This window comes from Lonchura striata, chromosome 5, assembly GCF_046129695.1.
Source record: "Lonchura striata isolate bLonStr1 chromosome 5, bLonStr1.mat, whole genome shotgun sequence".
Taxonomy (NCBI): Eukaryota; Metazoa; Chordata; class Aves; order Passeriformes; family Estrildidae; genus Lonchura; species Lonchura striata.
Genome location: NC_134607.1, coordinates 22,136,140 through 22,153,955, shown reverse-complemented (window position 1 = coordinate 22,153,955; position 17,816 = coordinate 22,136,140). Strand labels below are relative to the sequence as shown.

The following is a 17,816-nucleotide window of genomic DNA, read 5'->3' as shown; positions in this document are numbered from 1 at the left end:
TAACACTGAAGAAGTTCTCACAGAATGTGATTTCCCTGACACTCAACAGCTCTGTCAGAGCAGTATTTCATTGGTATATTATTATGCACAGAAGTGCACACTCAAGACATTTCTGTTTACTCAGAATAGTGTTTACTGAAATACGTTCTGCAGTTTGCCATTCCTTACGGAAGATAATATTGTATATACAAGAGCAAATTGAATATATGCAGTGCAGTAATTGCCATCATGCCCAGCAATTTGATGTGTTTGAATACTCAAGATAGATAAGGTTTCTCTAAGGATTACCCCTCAGCACATTCACAAAATTTAATTTTGTATTGTTACTTACAATTTCTTCTAGCATATTACTCATAAAAGAAAAAAAAATGCTGTGAATACATTCTTTGAAAAAATGTTGCACATGCTTCCCACAGTCTCTACCCTTGGGATCTTTGGAAAGCAGTTTTATTTTTCCTCCATGCAGTAATGGGTTCTGTCACTGAAGAGCAATCCAGGGCCATTATTCTAGAATGAGGCTTGGGGGAACCTGAGTGCTGACTATGCAAATCCACACCCCTCTTGTACTTTGAATACCTTCATGTATTTGTTCAGTATTTGGTAAAAGAATTAGGTGCTAAAAAACCTGACCTACTTACCAGATCCTGCTGGGAAACAGTTGGAAGAGCAGTCAGTATTTAAATGAAGATATGAAGGAGTATCTGTGGGAAAGAAAAGGATTGCTAAAAAAACAAAAAAAAGAGAGAGGATTTTTCTGTTTGTGATTCTTACGGGATTCTGATACATCATGGCATGAAGCATAGGCTAGAACAAAACACAATGAAAAAAATATAGGTAAGTTTGTCTGGGCAAGGGTTGAGTTTCAGCCCTGGTGTGAGGGCACTTGCATGCACTTGTACTGTGCATACACATGTACTGACCTCTCCAGCATCAGTCATGGCCCTACTTGAACTCCTTCCTCAATACCCCTCACACTTTTTTGGATTTTCCATTCTGTTTCTTCCTCCTTTTCACACAGCCTTCCATCTCTCTGTCTTTTCATCCCAGAGCCCCAGATTTACCTGAGGAGTTAGCACTATGAACAAGTACCCATTACAGAGTGGTATCTATTATAAACCTTTTCTTAAAATCTGAGGTCTAGCTGATTGCGGCGGTGTAGATGTCAGTCTATGTAAAGCACAAAACTTAGTGACCCAATAGAAATATTTCAAAATAGCACAGTGTACTCAGTATTCACCATTTCTTTCTGGAGAGGATGGGAGAAGAGCAAACTGCAAATAACAGGCAGACAACATCATCTGATGGGCCACCAGGACAGATTTGTATATTACTGTTAGAGTGATGTAAGAACTGCATGAACTGGAAAGCAGAGGAGAAGTGCCACTTGCCCAGTTCCAGTAGTTTCTATGTCCCTCGTGCTTTGACCCACTGATCTGCACTGTTCTTGCACCACTCTTTCATCATCAGGAGGTCTTGCTTGGGCCTGCTCCATCCAGGATGTTAAGACAGCACAAGAGTTTCTCTCTCTTGTCCTTCCTTCCTCCTTTCCTGATTCAAGTAAATCCACTTTCATGTTTTTTCTGGTTCTGGCTACTGGCTTTGAAGTCCCCTTCTTTCTCTTCCTCCCTCCCTTCTCCCTCCTCCTGAGACTTTCTGACAGGAAGAAGAGAAGGCTTTTACAATAAACAGCAAGAGAGTTTTGTGGCACTAATCAGCATTTGCAAATGAAGATTAACAAAAAGTGCAAACAAGCCTATGTGATAACTCCACAGTCTGACCTAATCTTAATGAAATCTACCAGATCTATTTATATAAATAAAAATGAATTTTCTTGCTTTCAACATGGTGCAATTTGCGCACGTAGATTACAAGTGACACACACAATTGTTTTCCCTGCATAAGTTCCCCAACTTTAAAGAGCTTACTGACAGCTCCCTGCAAAGTGAAGACATGCAGCTGCCAGAGCTGTCTCAACTTTATTCAGCTCCAGCAGGAGGGCTCCCTTGATTTTCTTTTAGAAATCCATTCAATTTAATTCCTTGCTTCCCTGAGGACATCAGGCAAGACTAAATGCTAAGAGGAGGGGGGATCTCTGTAAGCTGGCCTGATGGCATGCAGTGGAATAAGGACAGAGAGGGATAATATTGTCTGAAGAGCTGTGGGATTTCCCACTCGGAAGTGTGACTTGACCTCACAGTTTTTTGTATATTACCAACAAGGGCTGAGCACTGTGCACATAGAAATGTATATTTAACTTAAAAACATTTAAATGGGACAATCTAGCAAAGCTCTAACACACTAACCACATGTGAGGCAGAATGACCAAAAAGGAGGAGCTGGTAGCTGAATCAGGAGGCATCACCTTGAGGGAAGATTAAGTTATCTTGTGCACAAAAGAGTTCACATCTCCTATTGTGGGAAACTTGCACATTATAGGTTTTCATCTACCCAAACTAAAATATTATAAGGTGAATAGAGAGCAGGGGTTTCAAACTGAGGGCAAGGAGGTCTCTGAAGACCAGCACTTACATGTAACTGTACAATTCTTTACATCACTCTTCCCTAGAGGCACTCCACAAGCATATCAAAGTCAGACTTCTCTGGTTACTTTATCTTGATTCCACATGTTTGTTACAACCTCAACTGTAGTCTGCTTATCAGAGTCTGGGAATAGTGCTTAAAAGTGTTCTTTAAGCTCTACAGAGGAAAAAAAAAGGTCCTTACCCTTTTCTCAGGCACACCACAACTGACAGGTGCCAGCAAATTAAGTAGGAAGGGCACTAAGTAGTAAATAAGGTGGTTTCAAACTTTCCCAGCAGTTGCTTTTGACTGCTGACATCTTAATATCTTATGAACTAGTGAATGGAGGTCAAGGGGAAGGAAATGGTGGTAACAATGCCATGAAAGGCAATGATTTCACTGCAGACATTTTAGCATCTTGCCTGCTGTTCTGCCTGCCCATACGTGGCAGATTTCTGCTAATTTGGTTTGACAATAAACTTTTAGAACTGTCAAGTGCTGAGATATCTTTGCGTATCTGCATTCATGTTTGCTTATTGTAACCCGTCAGATAACTTTCCATCCCATAGGTTAAGAAGAAAACCTAGTTTTCTACTTGGTATTGCCTTTGCATCATTCATGATGGGCTTTCATGGCAAATTAAATTTTGAAGAGTCACGAGTCATTTACCACTGCATTTGCCTATCTTTCATAGACAGCTACTGCTTATTGCTCTGGGCTATCCATCTGTTTCTCTAGAGATCTGCCTGCCATATATTTTTCCCCTATCTACATCTGCAATATTTATGCTTACCATTTTTGTGCATTTGTTTATCTATTTCTATTCCCTCTGTCTTTTCTCATGTATGCGTGTTTATCTAAGGAAAGAGTAGTATGTCACTATCTGTTTTCATGCATCAGGAAAACCAGCTCAGTTCCTTGAGAAGACAAACACGAAGAACACATGAACTCTTGGAAATCATAGGTACACATACAACATATTCAAACACTCATTACAGAGACCAGCTGTGGCCCTCAGGGGGAACCAGGTGTCTAGGTGAATTTTTGTCCTCATGAAAACTTGTTTCAGGATCTCTGACTTTTCTTCTGAAGACAGCAGGGGCCTGAAAGCCTCTCTCAATGAAGAAAAATGGAAGCATCCACCTGCCTGCCTGCTCCATGGGAAGGTAGAAGCAAAAGAGCCAGTTGAACAGGACTACCCAGCACAGCAAGTTGCTGTGGAGACACTTGGGTTCAGGCCATTTGTGAGAAATATTTCATATATCTTTTGCCTGTGGGAATTACAAAGTAAGCAAAAGGTTCATTTTGGTACTGATGTCATCTTCCCCCTAAAATCCAAGGTTAGTCCTAAGACTTCAAGGCAACAGAAGGAACAAAATGAAAATAAGTTACTGTCAAGGACTAAACTGGCTACTAAAAGCATGAAGAAGCTATCTTTTCAGCAGCTGTGATAAGCATTGCTATTTCATATTGTGATGGCTTTAATCATATGCTGGCTGTTTACAGACATAATGGAGGTATTTCCACCTGGAGGTGGATAGTACAAAATTGAGAGAAAGAAGAAAATCTGAGCTCTCTATTCAAATATATCCCATAGCAGAAGATGGAATTTATGAGGGATATTAGGAAAGATAAGGGCATGGTCCTTTGGAATAGTGGAGAGAAGATATTTTGCTTGGTTTTATTGGACTCCTTGAATGAAAGCAGAGAGTGAGGCAAACTAGTGGGTAGCAGAAGAAAAGGGAGAATGCATGAGATTTCACCCTGGTTTTTGGTTGCATCCTCAAGCAGTTTATATTAAGCCATTTAGACCTACAGATGGCAACTTCTGCACATTTGTTTCCTTGGACACAGTGCTTTTCAGGCTATGGATCTCTGGTCCCTAACAAATATAGTTAATGTCTCTGGTACAGGGAACATAAGAGTTGCTTATACACCTAAAAATAGACCAGACTCACAGGCTTCAGACTGAGAGCTACTGCACAAATACATACTTACATGTAATATTCACCATCACTACTTTGTAGAAATAAATGAATGTTAAGCCTACCCCCTGACATCTCTGCAGAGTAAAAAGAAATAATTTAATTATTGTTTTCAAGTTTTCAAGAAATAGAAGATAGATTTAGAAGACATAGTAAGCAGCTATTTCATTGTAAACCCAGAAAAAATCTGTTACAGAAAAATTGCAAGTTACTGCCTAGGGCACAAGAATCTGACATGTCAGTCTCCAGAAATGAAAACACACTCCTGACAGTCAAGCTTTTCCTGAAACATACATAGTGAGATTTTATCTAGTATTAAGAACATTTTTAAAAGCTTAATGTGTAACAGAAATAATCACTTTCCTTGTAAAGAAAATTTATACTAATTCACTACCAAATTATTTCTCAGTAATTCAGTGTCATGGATGCTGGTTTGTATCAGTTGACACTAAGTGGGACAAAAATATATAATATCAATGCAAAAGGAGTGATTAACTACTCCGAATAACACTTACAGCTACTATACTCAATATTGGCTGTCTTCTCATTTAACAATCAGTGTATAATTCAAAGCTTTCAAAATATACCTGCACACCAGCAGATTCATGGAACCAGTAAGCAGGACAGAAAAGCACAACTACCTCCCTTTTTCACTGAAGACTACAAAAATATAACTGTGATTTAGTTTATTTAAGGGCAATGTTCAACAGCTAAAAAATTGAGTAGGGTGCAAAAATCAGGAACCAAAGGTTGTAGTGAATGGGGTGACATCAGACTGGGGACGTGTTATTAGTGGGGTTCCACAGGGCTCCATTCTCAGCCCTGTGCTCTTCAAAATCTTCACAAATTACTTGGATGCAGAACTGGAAGGAATACTAAGCAAGTTCACAGATGATACAGAGCTGGCAGGAGCTGTTGCCTCCATTGAAAGCAGGAAGGCCCTGCAGAGAGACCTTGATAAATCAGAGGGCTGAGGAATCACCAGGTGTATGAAGTTCAGCAATGGAAAGTGGTGGATTCTGCTCCTGGGATGGGACAATCTTGGATGTACAGACAGACTGGGAAATGTGATGCTGGAGAGCAGGACCATGGAAAGGGAGCTGGGGGTTCTGGTCCATGGCACGCTGAACAAGAGCCAGCAGTGCCCTGGCAGCCAGGAGGGCTGACCCTGTCCTGGGGGGCATCAGGCACAGCATCACCAGCTGGGCAAGGGAGGGGATTGTCCTGCTCTAAACTGGGGCAGCCTCACCTCGAGGGCTGGGGGCAGTTTTGGGTGCCACAAGAAAGACATTAAATTATCAGAGACCATCCAGAATAGTGCCACAAATATGGTGAAGGGCCTTGAGGGGAAGCCATGTGAGGCTGGCTGAGATCAGTTGGTCTGGGGAGGCTGAGGGGAGACCTCACTGCAGTACAACTTCCTCATGAGGGGAAGAGGAGGTGCAGATACTGATCTCTTCTCTCTGGTGATCAGTGACAGAAGCCAGGGAATGGCCTGAAGTTGTGTGAGGGAAGGTTTGGGTTGGATATCAGGAAAAGGTTTTTCACCAGGGGGTGGTTGGGCCCTGGAAAGGCTCCCCAGGGAAGTGGTCACAGCATCAAGCCCAAAAAAGTTCACAAAGCATTTGGACAATATGCTCAGGCACATGGTGTAACTCTTGGGGATGGTCCTGCTTCAGGGCCAGGAGCTGGACTTGATGATCCTTGTGGGTCCCTTCCAACTCAGCAGATTCTGTGATTCTGTGAAGGTTGCTGATGTTTTGTCTTCTATTCAAAACTCACATTAAAAGAAAGGCTTTGGAAAACTTCTTTCTGCGTCTCATCTCTTAATCATTTAGCTTATGTTCACGGGACTTGTTTATATTCTGGATGTGTCAAGAATTTCTTGTAGAAGTGCAAAGGGGGAAAAGTCCATGTTTTTCTTTAGGAGAAAACAAAGTCAAAGACCAAAGTATTTTGGCACAAAGCCAAACAATAGATACCATTTTTGCAAGTCATCTGAGAACTGGTTTAGATTCCTAATGTCCCCAGCTTCTACGTATGAAATTCACTGCTTGAGCCACATCTCTTATCTATCTGTGGTTGTGAAAGAGTGGGAGCAAACTTCTTTTGTGAATTAGATAATGACAAAAGGAGACCAACTACAGCACGAAATATCACATCAGGCTACTCAAGCAAAATGCAAGAGCAGCCAGGTTTAAAGATATTTCATACACACCCCTGACATACTCCCAGAATCAGATGTGGGTATTCTTACAAGGTCCCATATTTCTGCTAAAAAAACCTCAAACATTTTGTGATGCAATTTCTGACCATTGGTTTCAGCCATTGAGATGAGTTATCCACCTCATACACAGGTACTATTAATATTTAAATTAATTAATTTAAAGGACTATTTGAAATGCTAATGAGCTGGGATACATATAACAAGTTTCTATTTACTTATGTGGAGACCTAGCTTTATGGGTATAACATTCTTCTACTGGGTTTTTTTAAGTGGGAAGGGAGTAAATTTTGCTTTAACACTGTCCTCAACCACAGATATTTTTAGAAAGCTTTTTTGTGTAACATGTGCTTTTGAAATTTTCAATGTAGGCTCACAAAAGTAAGTGAATGAAGTTTTCTGTTATAATGAATGTGTTTCTAATAACCATCTCATGAAATTCACATATGCAGCCTACAGCATAAAGTTCTGTAATTATCTGCAGCTACTTTTTGGAATTTTTTTTCATGTATTCCTTCTTGCTAAAGCCACAGTTGCTTGTTATCACTTCTATGCTGTTTGCTTTACTCAGTGAGCTTTTCAAGACAGATGATGTAAACATGGTGATGGTAGAAGATGCATCATAATGAAAACCTCCTTTTCTTCACTCCTAAATGTCACTTAAGTGCTCCCTTGATGAAATGAGACTGGGAAACCAACAAGAACAAATGAGAAAATGATTGTGTGTCTCATAGCATGGTGGGGCAACAGAGGGGTCAGAGAATCAGAAGCTCCGTGCACCAGTGTAGTTTGTGTGCCATGGTGATTATTAATAGTCCCTATGTAATAAGGGACTAATACAGACTTGGTGCTGGCCAATGACTAAAAGAACAGCTGGCTGCAAGGAAGCCAAGCTCCCTCTCCAACAGCAATACAGACTGTTGCTGTCTGTTCTCATATTTTGTGACTACAGAACCCCATAGTGTCAGTGGCAAACTCAATAAGCTATTTCAGATCCCATCAGGCAGCTCTGCTGTTTCCAGATTTCTAGGGGATAGCTTCCAAGTTCACCAACCCTCTCCTCTTTTTATGTAGAGTGGGATGGATGAAGTCCTTTTGAATAAATCATATTTGAAGTTTCTAGGCCAAACCATTCATGAGCTTTTGCATGACAGAAGAGCAAGAATTATTTCATATTGTTCCAGATATGATTGACATAAAAAATTTCAAGCTCCCTACTTTACAAGCTGTTTCTCTGCTTTTCTTGCAGTGTACCCAGAAATAAATTACCCCCCTTCTGGAGACTATACACGTGACAAACTTTTCAGAATATGAAGTGAGAGAAACTGTAAATTCTCAGAAATTCTGTCAGTGAGTGTTTTGGAGGTGTCTTCATATATTATCTAATTAATGGACTTTTAAATTAAACTTTCTCAGAATAAATAAATTCTTGCTACAGTCTTAATTATGCAGAGGTTATTTCTTCTCACTAATCAAAATCTTGACTGAAGCCCAAGTATTCACAATAGGCCATCATGATCTGAATCAGTGAGTTGTCACAGGTAGGATGCTAAATTGTCCTTCCTTCATTACATTTAATGAAAATGTGTGTGCCAAGGAAATTGCTTTGAATAGAGATGAACAATTAAGAGAACCAAATGTATATCGGCAAGGGGGGAGTGAAAAGTGTTCCTGCTGAACGTGTTCGATGTGTTTAGGCAAGCTTCTAATTTCAAAGCAAAATTCCTGTTGCTTTGTTTTCTAGATTGTAACACCAGAGCAGAAGCCACTCTGCTGAGATACAAACCTTAAGGGAGGGAAGGATAAGAAAGATATTCCCAAGAGAAAAGTAGGGGTAGGAACAGGGAGAAGGAGTTCCAATGGTGAAATGAAGAATTAGAGGAGAAGGGCCAGCAAACTTATGAGGAGGGAAGATGAGTGGAAAGAATGCTGAAGGATGACAGAATGATTGTAGTTTTAGCTGCCAAATAGGAAAATTCTTTATTTTATTCTTTTCTCTTACGTACACAGAATGCACATAGTCATTCTGTCTGTGTGACTTCAAATCCCTCCCTCAATGACTGTCTAACCTGCTGCCTGGTTTCAATCCAATCTAATAAAAATGAAAGAGACATAGGGTATAATTAAGTTCTTAATTTTTAATGCAAATAACTGCCTAGGAAGAAGAGATTTTGAGAGCCATAAATGTAAGAAAAACAGCAAGAGAAGTCAACATTTTACTGGACAGTAGAGAATCCATGCAGAATGCATCATGGATCAACTGCCCAAACACAGGCAACACTTCAATCAGAAGTTATATTCCCCTGGAAATTGCAGCTGAGCACAATAAACAAATCCAAATAGCTTACGCTGGTATTTGTTTCTTTGTTATCATCAATGAAAACTCAAGTAGCCTCCCTGGGTTTTTGAAATTATGTTGATAGACCAGGATTTCAGTGTTGTGGGCTCTGCAATTAGTATGTAGCCCAGGAATTCTTCCTCAGACATAGAAGCTACCTTTTGGATGTGATTACTACTGACAGTGTACAAAGAAGTTCCACATACCTGTGTTTAGGACTGCCATAGCACATCTCTACTGAAAAATACAAAACTGTAGACAGTAAAATAAGCTCTGAAGTTGCTGACACTTAAATGGCTAGATATAGTGGAATACATAATTTAACAGGAAACTAAGGTCAGATATTTCTCTTTATACCTGTACAGACACAGTCCTGGTTAATTCCAGTTAATTTAATTATAAATATTTACAATAAAGCTTGCAATTTTCAGCCAAATGCTACCTGATCATAAGAGACACAATCCTTGCACTAATTTGGTTTACTTTGCTAGAAGAGATTTAAGCACTCTGGATGAGATTCTCAGGTAGTGAAAACCACTGTTTCTGTGCTGATTTTCATTAATGATGCCAATTAACATTAGCAGAGAATGTCCCTTCTTTTGTTTATTCACCATGTCTCTCATTATCCCTCATCATGGCTCCTAATATGGAAACAGCCTAATGCGAAATACTCAGTTCATACAAAACAACAAGAAGAAACCCACATACCCACCAGCTGCATTTCTTTCCCTCTGCCCTTTATCCAGTTTTAATTTTCATAAAGGAAATAAACTATAAAACCATGAAAGGATTTTTCTTTCTGCAAAGAAAACACTGCTACAAGCACACAGAACGATTGCTAGATAATTCATATAAACTTTCAAGGCCACAGGAGTATATTGGTCCTTTAGCTCCAAAAGACACAGTTCATTATTCTCTCCTTCCTCAATTTACAATGCCCAGAATCCAGGTTTTTTTTTCACTCTCCCAGTTTGAAAATATGCTTGTAATTACTATTCAAGCCCGTTTCCAATTTCTAGAATATTGTGTCTGGGGTTTCAAAGACATAAGGGAGTTAGATGCATGACTCTCTGAGGCTGCTTTGAAACTTCAGCTCATGGCACTCAGAGAGTATTTATTAGGCAGTGTGTATATACATCCCATACAGGCTCATAAACCATGTTGCTAAACACCAGCTTCCATACATGAACTCTCCCTAGATTATATCCTCTATGCATTTCGTAATTCAAATGGTTTGGGTTGATCACTCTGAGTCTAATAGATATAGTATTGTGCTTCACCACATAATACTGGTACAAAATTTGACCATCCTCTGACATAACCAAAATAATCCTCTGATTATAGTCCATTCAGAGTCCTTTACAACATCTTTGGGAAAAACCTGTAAATGAAGTCCAATGGTGTGCTTCTTTCAGAACCAAACAAAGAACAGCAGAAAGCTTACAAAGGAAAAACAAATTAAGAAACTGTGATGGTAAATGATGGAGGGTTATGTAGTGATGGGGCACATGGTGGCAGATTGCAAACCATTCATCTTCAGCCATTCTGACTTTTTTGAGCAGTAGAATGCCTGTAAAGAAAGCAAGATAATGGTTTTCTGATCACTAGCTGGACTGTAGCAAAGTGCATAACAGCCATAACTCTTCTAGTGAAGCTTTTTGTTTGGGAATAATGCAAATTATCCTCATTACAATCAGAATGGGATGGTTGTTAATATCTTTGCATAATTAGAAGCTATTTTCCTTTATATACAGTTTATGCATGAACTTTCCAAGGAGATTTATCTACTGGGGTAATACTGAGTCATTTTCATCTGGAGGGACATACTGAAGGTTACACATATCAACATTTTAATTTAGTTTTAAAGATGAACCACCTCATGCCCTACTTATGGTAAGAATTTTGATCCCAATCCAGGTATGTGCTAAGGGCACTTTGCTAAATTCAAGTGCATGAGTGGTCCCAAGGGCAAATATGCCAAAATTAATTTCAAAGCCATAAATGATCAGCACCCAGCAGGAATTATGCCCCCTCACTGCAATATTGAAGTGCTTCCTATGCAATTGTGTTTGCATAACAAAGTGTCGGACGGAGTAATTTTCTTGCTTTGCAGATAAGCCCACCTTTGCTTTCAGAATAAATCACTTCTAGGACTAACTATGAAGAATAAAAATTTATTGGTGAGAGAGAATCTTAAGAGATTTGATCCAACCTCAGTTAAAATATTCTTGTGCTATGTATCGTGTCCACTGTAGTCCCAGCAAAGCCAGTGACAATAAAATATTTTCAGGGATCTGTCTATAACTCCCTTCCCCTATTCTGCATTCAAGCAAGACCTAGGATCAGAATTGCAATTCTCTGCCTCTGTTGGCTACTAATTTTTGTGCAAAGAGCACAGCTCCGCCCAGGGCTTCTGAAATGCCAAGATCAAAGAGTAGGTCTGCATCCAAGTAGTTGTATCAGCTTCAGTGGTGCTTCTAAACATAAGACTGGAGGGTTGAAAGGTTTTGGATTGAAATGGGTAATGTGGGTCAGTATAAAACAACAAATCTCTTAGCATAGGCTAGATGCAAAGAAAAGCTTTTCATGACAATGCATGCTCTGAGTAGAAAGCCCATCAAGTGACAACATCAACAGAGAAGAAAATTGACCCTACTACTGGTCTTGAATTCTGAAATCATCATTGATCAGCCATACTAATGAGACCCTTCACAGATAGAGCTACCAAGATCAGTGTCATTTTATTTGGTTTGGCATTTATTTTGTGGTTGTTGGTTCTTTCTTTCCCATATAAATGGCTACAGCTGTCCATGAGACTGTAGTTATAGTTTATTATCCTTGCACAGCTTGTGCCTAAGTACTTTTAAGGACAAAAGTACTTATTGGTCTACCATAAGGCAGGAAGATAAAACAGAATGGTGTTCTTTAAAATAAAAAAAAGGCTTGAAATAGGGCTTGAGATCTCTTGTGAAATCATCAGCCTTGACTGTGAACCCTGCAATGACTTTTTGGTAAGGGTGGTGAATACAAAGCATGGCAGGAAAGGAGGGACAGTCTTCCTTCTTCCCGCATGGTGCCTTAGGCAGGGGGACAAGCTGCTGCAGACAAGAACCCAATTCTGTTTCAAATGTGGCGACTCACCATTTCTGGGAAATAAAATGTCCCAAATTCATCTCCAGAGGGAGACCAAGAACAGTCAGAGAAGTTGAAAAAGATAAAAACATTAGGGAAATCACAGCAGTTAAGAAGGTCGTACTGTTTCAGGACTGTGGAGGGAAGGGATATTAAATCAGGGAAAATTAGATGAAAGAGTGTGGGTGGCTGCTGTGAGATCCTGATCATAGTACCTGCCTCTGGAATGATTGGCTGCAGACCTACGAGCAGCTTTTATGAAATGGTTTTCCCAGTAATTTTTTTGATCTCACGGATGCCCTTAGTTTTGGGAGCATAGTGGCAAGTAGAATATGTGCTGCTTTCATTTCAAGGAGGAGGAAGTTTTGCCATCAGCTACCTGCTGTTCAGGGGAGGAAGCTTTGTCACTCCCAGTTTCTCCACAAGGGTTTTGGTAGAACTGTGATGTAGGGATTTCTGCCACAGGGAGCATGCCATGTCCTATCCCTTCCTCTGCCAGGATGCTGATTGGGATGAAACATTTCTTGGGAGCAGGAGGCTCCAAAGATATTACAGGACCATTGAACCTGCTAGGAGGTCCTGCCTTTCCTTTAAGCTCTTGAAAGTACGAAGAAGGCCTCCAGAGGTGAGAAAGGAAAGGTTCCCTCTCACAAAGTTCACAAAGTGTGGTTTTCCCAGTGGCTCTAAAGGGAAGTTTGAATCTCTGAGCTGGAGCACTAATTGCCAGAGCTAAGACTGGGTAATATAAAGAAAGAAGTGACACTGTATATTACAACCTGTCTTTTCATATCTCTCTGGACATAATGTGACTTGGCATCACATCCTCATCCAACAGAGCATCCAGAGATGGCAATGGAAATAGCTTGTGCAAGCACTTGGAGATACTGAAACCCCTAAGTACATCAGGGACTCAGCAAGCTAAGGGGCAACTCAAGTTCCCAGCACAAACATTGCTCACAGCTGAAGTGAGAAGAAGAGGCTGCCTTCTGGGGACATCATTCAGGGTCATGAGGTGACACTCACACAGAAATCAAGAGGCCTTGGAAAAGCTTTCTTGCTGTGACCAAAAGGATTGGACAGAGTTCAAATCCTTTAGGAGCTAGACAAGATTGGAAGTGCTGGCAGCTGCCAAGGTACCTGTGGTATAGCCAGAGCTGGGGTTGGGGCCAGAGAATGTGGCCAGGACTCATGTCACTGCTTTCACCTGCCACCTGTCTCCAGTCTGCCTGACTCCGATGGAACATCAGGCAGCTGTGAGATCCAGTGCATGGTTATAGCTTACATCTCTCTGCAAAAATGGACCACTGTATAATGGGTATTGAAGGGAAAAACTACGCCATTAACGTTGTTTAAAGTAGCTTGGTACTGTGACAGTTCTTGGCAGTACTAAAGTAGCTTGGTACTGTGTTGTTTTACTTAATGACATGTAAATTACTGCCAGTCAATTATATATTCAGGATCAATATCAGCAATACAATGGGTAAATAATATCAGGCATTTAAAAAATACTACTATGCAAACCCAATTTTGCAGCATCTTTTCACAACTAGTCCAAATTTTCAAACTACACATCTGCCAGTAGGATCCCTCATCACACAAAGGACATGCAAGTTTCCCTTTTCCTTTGGAGGCTACAAATGCTTGAGTGTTTAGGTGTAACCTTATCCCTCCCTATAACCTGCTAGTGCTGATGCAAAAGCCCCCCAAGAGGCCACACACCTGTGTACCCCTATGTACCAGGCTGCTCCAGGGGTGCTGTGAGGATGCAGCTCTCTCTGGCATGGCATGAGGTCACAATTCCACAGGGGACAACTCCTTGCACAGTCAGTCCAAGTTGTTTTGCCAGCAACTGTGCCTTGTACTAGCTGTTTTGGTATGGTGAATATGCAAAATGATGTGATGCGTTTTGTTTTCTGACTTGTTTCTTTTAACCAGTCAACAAATGTTTGCACTTAGTTGTTTTGCATATTCAATTGTAAAAGTTAATAGGGAAAAGCTCATGTGGCTAAGTTATATTTGTGGTCTCTCCTGGTCACTGGCTGAGGGTGCAATGTATGTGTGAGGAGAAGAAATCATGTGGGAGAGAAAGAGCTTGTTTCTTTTACAGTACAGAGGATATTCTCTAAATCATTTTCAGTGCCTGAAAGAAAAGATGCTTCCTTCTATTCCAGTTCTTCCATATCAATGTAAATATTTAATTCCTCAAAAGCTCAGTACCTGTTTTTTTTAAATGTGACTTTAATAAAAAGATATTTTCCTTCAAATGGGTTGTTTAATCTTTAGTGAGAAATTGAATGCATGCAATATAGAATATAGTAAGGTAATGATTTTAAAATAGTCCCATCAAAGCAGTTATTGCCTTGAGGTATTACAAATAAATGAAAATGAACTGACTGTGTAATGATCATATTTACTGTCTTCTTACTCTGATAAAGGTTCTTGTGTCTGTGTAGTCTTCTGGTAACCCTCTTGGCCCCCTGACTTAAGAAAGCCAAATATATACATACATACTCAAAATCCCAAAGCAAGGAAGTTTTATGAACAGGAGGAAAAAGGAAGGGGCTGTAATGACAGTAGGGATAAAGCATTGGGGCCCATGACAGACTTCAGGTGAACATGCTATTCCCCCATTTCCAGTGCATGCTCCACTACCAAGTCCCACAGCAGAGCCTGGTTTCACACACACGTGTAATGTTGGACAAAGTGAGAACAAGCACTGTTAGAAATACCACGTCTCCTGAGCATTCGGGCCAAAGCTATCAGCTACATTTTAGCTGTTCAAGGGGATAGTTACAGATGCAGCTCATGGAATGGTTCTGCTGCTTATAGTGCTGCTCTGTGCCCAGGGACTGGGGCATGTGTTGAATAGGCTTGCATTAGGCATCTCTGAAAGCCAAGATGCAATCACTTTGTAAAATTAAAGCTCATTTCCTCCACTGTTAAAGACAATGTACACTATCACTGCCACCAAGTGATTATATTTAAAGTCAAAGGATGCAGAGGGAATGCCAATTCTTTTGGTCTGCATTCAGTCACAGCTGTGAGGGATTAAGGGTTGTTTAAAAATCTCTTAAACGCCTGCCAAAAGTTGCCAATCACTAGAACCAATAGGTGCTTATCATTCCATGCATTGTTTGAGATATTAGAAATTACACAGCCACAGATGACCACATTCTTCACACAAAAGAAGTGTGTGGGAAGTCCAGCAGAAAGGATTTGAGGTCCTTCCATCCACTTTTAATATGTTCATTGCTGGAAGCCTTTTCATCTGCATCTTCAAGCATCTGCACAGAAGCAAATATTAACCCAAATTTTTCTGTGGCTAGACCCAGCAAGCCTGTCAAGCCTGGAGAAATCTACAGAGAAAGTGAAGAGTAGAAAGAAAATCGTGTTCCTTTCCCTTCACCTCTTTATATATGTATATGCATCTGTATCTATGCCTCAGGCTGCAGCACTTCATATTTTCTTTAGAAACCTATTTTCCAAAATGTGTAGTTTTCAAGCAGACCATCACTTCTCTTTGCAAAACTTTGCAAAAATTAAGTTTCTTCTTTTAAGCAAGATGAAGGGGAAATTGGTCGTTTTGCAAAGTAGATTAGCAAAGTAAAGGCGCACAGCGCCAGAGTAACTGGCAGTGCAGGGTAGAAATTGCAGGGTTCATGTGAAGTCAGAAGCAGATTTCAGGATTCAAAGGAGTTTCGATTTCACCCCTCTCTTTTCACTTGGTTAGCCTTCTCCATGACAAGCTGGGTTTTCAGGTGAAGATGCTTTTCCACTTCATTGTTGGCCGACAGGTGTATTTTTGTGAGAACATTTGAGGAAAATCTGTTCAATTTTCTCAGCTCGGGAGAAGAGCCCTATTTACTCATCTCATGGGTCCTGTGTCACTTCCTGCAGCAGGCTGAAAAGAACTCCCCTCAGCACGAAAAGGAAATCATCACAGTTTCTTTCCCTCCTTACACACAGATAATTAAAAAACTCCTAAATCTGCAGCTCAGGGTGTCTGTTGTGAGATTGCATAAGGTGCACGTCCATGTTCAGCCTGCAGAGAATGGGCTAGATAAGGAAATCTGAAAGACTTAAATGTCGCTCACAGTCAATCAGCATCAACCAGGAATTTCGGCAGACCTAATCGACCTTTTGTGACACCACAATGAATATACGCTCTGCCCAAAATAGCTGCCTCTGGGACAATTTGCATGAGAGATATGCATGCATTCACATCAAACCGACCAGCTTCAGATGGAGAAGCTTAAAAGCTCAAGTGGTGAAACTTTTAATAACTCATTTCAGCTCCCTGCCCCCAACTTTTCCATTAATATTCCCACATTCTCTCCCCTTTAAATAGGAACGTTAAGTGCAAATAAATAAAACATTAGGCTGATAAAATTACTTATATTGTGGCAGCAGCTGGAGGCTCTGATAAATACCTAGGTCCTGTATGAACAGGCAGCATAGAGACAGTGCTGGCTCCAGAGACAGAAAGCTGAAGTTTCTGACAAGGTGCAAGTAGCCAACGGGGAGGGATGTGAGAAAAGATTGAACAGAACAGGCAGCTGTATTTTCTTCCATTAGGAAACATGGAACACTTCGGGGGTTTTCACTTTATGTTCTTTATTTGTATAAGTAGACATAAGCTATTATTTATTGCACTATATATTGTAATTGAAGGTTCTTCGAACATGCTGGGTGTTATGAAAAATTACTTTTCAGAATTACAGGGTGAGTGCCAGAAGCTTAATACTACTTTGGACTCCTGTTTGCTATTTGTCATCAGGGGAAGAAACTTCTATGTGTAGCTGTTCAGAAAAGCTATTAACATGACTTCTGGACTGTGTTTTTAATTATCCAAACAGAATTTGCTTAAACAAGCTGGACAGACAGTGAAAGAATTGTCACAGTAATATGGATCAGAACATTGCAGCAAAAGGCACAGTTGCAAGTGTTCCAGGGTGCTGGGAGCAGGCAGTCAGTGCTGGTCACAGAACCCGACAAATTGTATGTGTAACCCCAGATTCTGTTGGAGCACACATTGGGAAAAGAGAACATTTGAATTTTTATGTAACTTAATGTTTCTGGATGAAGTTTTCTGTCTTTGTGATCTCTCTTAACTGTGAAAGTTGCACAAGGAGCCTCCTGTTACATGGTCACTGAAGAAAATATATATAGGCTGGTGATTGGAGTAGAGGAGAAAAGTAGAGTACTTGTCCTTTGGCTTAAGAGGGATATTTCTACAGACAATCTAAATGGAGTAATAAATTATAATCATTGGTACTTGACAGTGGCTATTACTATTATCCAATATTAACTTGCAAAGAAACTTGCATCAATCTTTGGCCTCCTTTGTTAAATAAAAGAAATGTCTCAGATCACTCTGTCAATCCATTCACACACAAAAAAATCCAGAGCCATTTTCTTTAAACGCATCTTACTTTGAAAAAGAGGTCTCAGTTATGGTTTGATCATTCAAGCTTCACCAAAATACATACTCGGAAAGATCTTTTCAGGGTTGCCTATGAGCAAATCTGCCATGTGAGCCCTGTGCAAAGAAGCACACCCTTATCCATGCCCTCTAGGGCAACAAAGACTTCAGCTGGAGGTTTCATATTCTAAAATT

At 40.3% G+C, this 17,816-nt stretch overlaps 1 long non-coding RNA gene across 1 annotated transcript in view; it reads right to left on the bottom strand.

Annotated features, from left to right (window-relative positions):
* Nucleotides 1-17,816, bottom strand: part of LOC110483838 (uncharacterized) — a 52,752-nt gene that overhangs the window by 1,270 nt on the left and 33,666 nt on the right. The window contains exon 2 of the long non-coding RNA XR_002467636.2: nt 639-701. This is a non-coding gene — a long non-coding RNA (uncharacterized LOC110483838). The remainder of the gene's footprint in view (nt 1-638; nt 702-17,816) is intronic.